The sequence below is a fragment of the Myotis brandtii genome, unplaced genomic scaffold, assembly GCF_000412655.1.
Source record: "Myotis brandtii unplaced genomic scaffold, ASM41265v1 scaffold1350, whole genome shotgun sequence".
NCBI classification, from domain to species: domain Eukaryota; kingdom Metazoa; phylum Chordata; class Mammalia; order Chiroptera; family Vespertilionidae; genus Myotis; species Myotis brandtii.
This window is the reverse complement of record NW_005354801.1, coordinates 30329-37357: the sequence shown is the minus strand read 5'-3', so window position 1 is coordinate 37357 and position 7029 is coordinate 30329. Positions and strand designations below refer to the sequence as shown.

The 7029-nt window shown below is 44.9% G+C and overlaps 1 long non-coding RNA gene across 1 annotated transcript in view; it reads left to right on the top strand.

Moving 5' to 3' along the window:
• The window catches only part of LOC106725088, a 32844-nt gene that overhangs the window by 5599 nt on the left and 20216 nt on the right, over positions 1-7029 (top strand). The window contains exon 2 of the long non-coding RNA XR_001360964.1: positions 6392-6515. This is a non-coding gene — a long non-coding RNA (uncharacterized LOC106725088). The remainder of the gene's footprint in view (positions 1-6391; positions 6516-7029) is intronic.

Genomic DNA, 7029 nt, shown 5'->3' with positions numbered 1-7029 from the left:
TGGTGCCGGCGCAGGGGGCGTGGCCTGCGGTTCCCCAGCCTGGTGCCGAAGTGGGGGGTGCGGCCTGAGGTCCCCTGTCAAGCCCCACCAGGTGGGGGCGCAGTCTCAGGTCCCTGCTGATTGCTCATTAAGGCTCATTACGGGAACTCGGCCTCCGCTGTGGGTGCAGCCATCTTGTGTTACGGAATCCCTGCCTCTACTATGGGTGCAGCCATCTTGACCATTATGGTGTGACGATCAATTTGCATATTTCCTCTTTGTTAGATAAGATGATGCAAAGTGTAGCAAGAAGAATGAACTGATCTTCCATTCCTGCCTTTCTTCACTAGGAGGCTCAGGGCCTTGTGGCATCCTGATTTAGCTGATATTTAATTGTGGATTGTTTTTTTTTTTTTTGTGGTACTGACTCACATATAGATGCATGATTCTAGCTTTGGAGCTTAATGGACAGTGATGGTGTTGACTGAAAGAAAGAATAAAAGGGAAGGAAAGGTGTCTGAAAACTCTAGGTGTAGATGCCCAATAGGAGGGGTTGTGCATAAAAGGGATTTGGGAGTTAACCACTATACCGAATGTGTAGATTGAAAAAAGGAGAAGGGCAAAGGATTGAATTCTGGGTTGGACCTAGTAGAAAAAGGGAACAATTAAGGTGATTGCATCAGATAAAAACACTTTAATGTGTAAAACATTTTAAAATATTACTAACTTATAAAGTCTTTCATTATATCTCTAAAAATGGGTCCTGATTAGGTTTACCTTTTAACCCTTTGTGGTCCAATTTTATTTTTGGAATTCAAACAGTCTGGTCCAGATTAATTGACGGGATTGAATGTTGAAGTTATCTGTCTCACTAGACCTCAGCTCAGTGTTGGACCTGCTCCTAGCGCCTGGTCTGTCAAGTCAGCCTCCATGTTGGACCAAAAAGGGTTAAGCATTTTTTTTTATGGGAATCATCCTGGATTCTGTTATATGTTCTCCTTTTGCTTAAACTATACTAGGTATAGTTAAACTTTTCTTGATGACTCAGGATAGTTATTGTAAACTAGAGGCCCAGTGCACAAAATTCGTGCACGGATGTGGGGGGTGGTGTCCCTCAGCCGGGCTTGCGCCCTCAGGGGATGTCCGACTGCCAGTTTGTGGGAGACAACCGGCGGGGCACTCACCGGCCGGCCCTGCTCTCTGATTGCCACCGCTGGTTGCCTCCCTCTCGGGGGGCAGATGCTCAATGCCCAATGGGGGGCAGCTCCTGCATTGAGCATCTGCCCCCTGGTGCTCAGTGTGCGTCATAGCAATGGTCGTTCCACCATTCGGTCGATTTGCATATTAGGGTTTTATTATATAGGATATCACTTATTGAATTTAATTAATAAACCCTTAAATTGGTTGAGTTTAAAGAACTAGGCAATTTTACCCTGTATGGACCCAAATTGCCACAGTTGGAATTCTTGAAATGTTTATTATATTTTATAGTTTTTCCCCAGCAACCCCCATTGTCTTATATTGAGTATATTTATTAACCAGATAAACGAGGATTGTATTTGAAATAAAAATGACTGGGTTTGAAGTATGGACTGGGAGAGGTTCTCTTCATTCAGAAGTTTTAGTGTGTGGATTTGGGCCATCTGTTTGGCTGTTAATGGGTAACCTTTGCTTATTTTCTGTTTATTTTTTCTTGCTTTTTTTTTTTTTTTTGTTAATTCTCACCCAAGAATATTTTTTCATTGATTTAAAAAATATATTTTTATAGATTTCAGAGAGGAAGGGAGAGGGAGCATGCCTCACACTGGGGATCGAGCCCATAACCTGGTTCATAGGTTGATGCTCAACCAACTGAGCCATGCAGACTGGGCTTCATTGATTTTTTTAGCAAAAGTGTAAGTGAGGGGGAGAGACAGAGAGAAACATCGATGTGAGAGAGACACATTGATTGGTTGCCTCCCACACAGGCCCCGATCAGGGCTGGGGATTGAGCATGCAACCTGGGTTGCCCTTGACCAGAATCGAACTCGGGACCCTTCAGCCCACAGTCTGATGCTCACCGGCTAGGGCTATTGTCTGTTTCTTGATTGAATTCTGTGTAGATATTAAGTAATTGAAACTTTATACAATATAGATTGGTTCCATAGATACTGAAGGACCTATAACAGGAGATATCTGAGTGAGGTGGATATTTTTTTTCTTCAGGGTATAAAAGCTATTCTTCATCTTGTTCCATCCAAACTTACCAGACCATCTTTTCCTTATCCTCGTCCTCCTCTTCCTCCCCCTAAATCTAAATAGGCTACCCTGTCATCCAGATACTCTACCACAACCAGCTATAATATTTTCTAAACATACTCTGAACTTTCCCTTCCTCACAGTCCTTTCCTTTTCTACTTGATGAAAGAAATCCTTCTCATCCTTCAATATACAACTCATGGCCCCATCCTCAGGCAGACTAAACCTTTTCCTTCTAAATTTCCCAAATCATTTCATACATAACATCCTTCATACAATTTAAGAAGTTTACTTATATTTATTACTGGTCTACCTGATAGAATTTACCAATAAACTAAGTTTTCCTCAAATTTTAATGTACATCGGAATCTCTTTGATATAAAAAACTAGATCCTCAAAGTTTGTTTCAGTAGATTTGGGGTTGAGCCTGGGGATCTGCATTACTATTATTATTTTCAACAAGTATTGTGGTTAGTTCTGATCTAGGTTGTCCAAGTGGTATAGGCACCTCTCACTGACACCAGAGAAGTGTTACCAGACAGGACAGCCCCAGAGTCAGTGGGAGAGGGCTGTCCCCAACCTCCATCCTTGTCTTCTCATATATAAATTTATACGAGAGACCTTGACTGTGTTGTGAAAAGCCAATTTATTAACGCAATTAAAGCATGCACTTTTATTGAAAAAGCAAGGCAAGTAAACCTATACATCTGGCTTATGAAGCTCAGACAGGCTCTCTGCTAATCTGAAGAGCAAGATGGGTTGGGGTCTGAGGTGTTATATACCCTCTTGTCTATAGGCCTCAAAATTCCTCTGCTGAATATTTTGGTAGAAATTAATTCTCAAGTTCTTCCCCCCACCCCCCCCCCCCCCCCCCCTTTTTTTTTTTTTACTTTGTTGTGGCCTTCCCAGTAATCATGAGAAACACCTGGCAACTTTATCTTGCCAGGTCTTGAGATTGCTGGCTTCTCTAAAACTTCCCTTTTTTCCTTTTCCTTTTACCCCTCTCTTTCTGCATTCTCTCATTAAGGTGGTTTCTTTAACCATTTACTTTGTGTTCTTGGCTGGGAAGATAATGGCTTGTTAGTTACAAGCTGGCTGCAAATTGCCCACACTGTTTGGCCTGTTTTAACTTTCCTGTCTCAGTTTCCCTATCTCCCCTGCCCTGGAATCTTGTAACACAAGTACTGTATTTGCAAAACCAAGGATCAACTAGTCAATGAATCCCTTCAGGGCATGGGTTGTAACTAACCCACTTTTGTATTTTCAGGCCTATCATGTAGGTGGTGCTAAATGAGTGTTCCTAAAATGAATTGAGTTTACTCTGGAAGGCCTTTCAGTAATGTCATGTTTAAGTTGAGACTCAAATTCTTGAGAGCTTTTAATAAAGCTGTAAGAAATAGCATAAGACAGCATTTCTCAAGTTGTTTCCAAAATACTACTGCTAGGACATGCTTTGTGGAAAAGGGTTTTTAGCGGAAAATGCAACTCCAGCGGTCACCAACCTTTCGGACCTCACGGACCACCAGTTGGCGACCGCTCGATAGACTATAGCCCGCAAGTTTGAGAAAGGCAGGCTTGAATTCAGGTAGGTAGTGGCTGTTGAAATGCAAAAGAAGGTATTAAGTGAAAGACTTTAACTGTAGGATCTGGCAACTAATTAAATCTGGCAAAAAGATCTGGACATTTTAATTCAAAGTTCTAAGTGGTCTGCATACTTTTTGGATACATATTTTGACTTCTAAGATGAAAAAAAATCATTATATTACTGACAATTAAAAAGATGTACAATAGCCCTAGCTGGTTTTGCTCAGTGGATAGAGCATCAGCCTGTGGACTGAAGGGTCTGGGGTTTGATTCTTGTCAAGGGCACATGTCCGGGTTGTGAGATCGATCCCCAGTAGGGGGCGTGAAGGAGGCAGTTGATCAGTGATTCTCTCTCATCAATGATGTTTCTATCGCTCTCTTCCTTCCTCTCTGTAATCAATAAAAATATATTTAAAAGAAAGATGTACAATAGCAGGGAATAAAAAATTGAGTTTGTTTATTTTGTTTGCATTTTAACTTTTTAGTAGGGTAAAATTTATTCTGGTAAGGCTTACCTTCTGTCTGGAAAGATTCCATGTAGAAATCATTAACTTAAATCGAAAACAATAATACAAAAGTTTTTCCTGGAAAAAAATTAGATTCTCTTCTTTAAGTAACTGGGGAGCTGCAGGACAGGTGGTCAATTCTGTTTGATTTAATTTGAGAGGCTTGTTTATTGGAAACTACTTAGTGCTGACAAAGCTAGGTACACCTTTATATTATAACTAGAGGCCTGGTGCACGAAATTTGTGCACAGGTAGGGTCCCTAGGCCTGGCCGGCCATCAGGGCTGATCTATGGGGTGATAGGGGCCCCCGCTCGCACCCGCCTTGCTGGCCCCACCCCCGCCATCGGTCGCCGTCTTTGGGGTGACTGGCACGGCGATTGGGTCCCCTGCTAGCACCTGTTTTGGCTTGGCGCCACCTGCTCACCTGCTCCACCATCCCACCACGGTCCCACTCTTGTCGGGGCCTGTCAGGGCTGGCAGCTCCTCCACTGCCACCAACTGCCAGTGCTGCGTTGCCTATGCCTGCCATGTTGTGCACTGCCCCTTGGTAGTCAGCGCACGTCTAACTCCCGGTCAGTTGAACTCCCGCCCGCGGGGACAATTTGCATATTAGTCTTTTATTATACTAGAGGCCTTGTGCACAAAATTCGTGCACGGCGGGGGGGGGGGGGTCTTTCAGCCCAGCCTGCACCCTCTTTCAATCCAGGACCCCTTGGGGGAGTCCGACTGCCAGTTTAGGCCCTTCCTGCGGGATAGGACCTAAACCGGCAGTCAGACATCCCTCTCGCAATCCGGGACTGCTGGCTTCTAACCGCTCTCCTGCCTGCCTGCCTGATTGCCCCTAACCACTCTGCCTGCCTGATCGCCCCTAACTGCCTCTGCCTCGGGCCCTGCCACCGCGGCTTCATCCGGAATGATGTCCAGAAGGTTGTTCGGCTATCTGGTCTAATTAGCATATTATGCTTTTATTATTATAGACTAGGGGCCCAGTGCACGAATTTGTGCACCTTGAAAGGAACTGTGAGCCATGAGGCTGAGGTGGGCACAGGGGCGGGTCTAGGCCCATCCTCTGCACCCCCGCCCAGCCTCTCTTGGCTCGGCCCCTGGTCTCCTGTCTGCCAGCAGTCCCGCTCTTGCTGCCCCCACGCACTGATGGCACTGGCCCTGCTCGTACCCGCTGATGGACCAGAGCGATTGGGACCAGTGCCAGCAGCAGGTGCAAGTGGCGGCTGCAGCCCCGATCGCTCCTCAGGAGCAGGGGGAAATGGAGAAGCCCTCAGGGGCGATCAGGGCTGGCAGCCACCGCTTGCACCCGCTGATAGTGCCGAGTGATCTGGACTGGTGCCGGGCACCAGCAGCAGGTGTGAGCAGCAGCTCTGGTGCTGGCTGCAGGTGTGAGCGGGGCTGGCGCTGGCAGTGGGTGCGAGCTCTGGGCAGGACCGCGGTGCTTGCGGGAGCAAAGAATTTTCAGTAACTACCAGAGGCTCGCCCCAATGACAGCGACTGGTGCCCTGCCTTGGTCTGGTGCCCCTGCTCACCTGCTCCACTAGCCAGCCGCTACCGACACCCGCCATGGTCCGCACACACCCCATGGTGGTCAGCCCACAGCATAGCGACCGGTTATTCGGTTGTTACGCCGTTTGGTCTATCTGCATATTAGCCTTTTATTATATAGGATTATAATGCATTCAATTTGGATAGTTGCAAAATTCTTTCATACTACATCAAATTATAAAGCAGATGTATTTGGCCTTGAGAATCATAGATTTTATGTAAAACAAAAACACTGATTTTTATCACTTATTTATACTATAGGGCTTAAAATAATTATTAAGGAAACTTTACTATAAGATTCAAAACATTTTTAATAAACTAATTTCCATAAAACATTTTGCAGTCCATATTCACTAAGCAGAGGAAATACCTTAAGTTTGGAGAGTTGGGACTCTGCAAATAAAATTATTTCTTGAAAAAATAAACTAGTACATTTGGATGACAGAAATGAGTATCAGAAAGATAGGTAAAAATAGAGAAATGTTTCAGATAAGACCTTAATGTTTCTTCCTTTTTACTGTCTTTTCAGACAAATGACCATGGAAACAATTGAATCTCAACAGGATGGAAGTGTAACAGATTCTGTGACAGAGAGAGAAACTGCAAATATGCAGGCCCAGACTGGTCAAAATTCAATCCCTAATTTAGCTCAGGTAAATTCATTGTAGGCAATAGGCAGACACTGATGAAAGTTAAACTATATGAAAATGAGAATTATGTTTAGATTCTGTTTTATTGCAATTGATCTTAAGTTTCCCTTGTTTCCTGGTTAGGTATCCTTACTGATTTGATGTAGAAGGGAATCTACATGATTGAATTACTTTTGCATTGTAACAGACACTTTGCACCACTTTCCACCACTTATGCAAAGGAAAAATAAAAACCTCTCCATAATATGTAATCCTCAAGTTAATATTTATATACTAGAGGCCCGGTGCACAAAAATTTGTGCACTCGGGGGGGCGGGGGGAAGTCCCTCAGCCCGGCCTGTGCCCTCTCGCAGTCTGGGACCCCTCGGGGGATGACCACCTGCTGGCTTAGGCCTGCTTCCCGGGGGATTGGGCCTAAGCTGGCAATCAGACATCCCTCTGGCAGCCCGGCAGCCCTCGGGGGATGTCCACTTGCCAGCGGGGAGCAGACCTAAGCTGCAGTCGGACATCCTTAGTG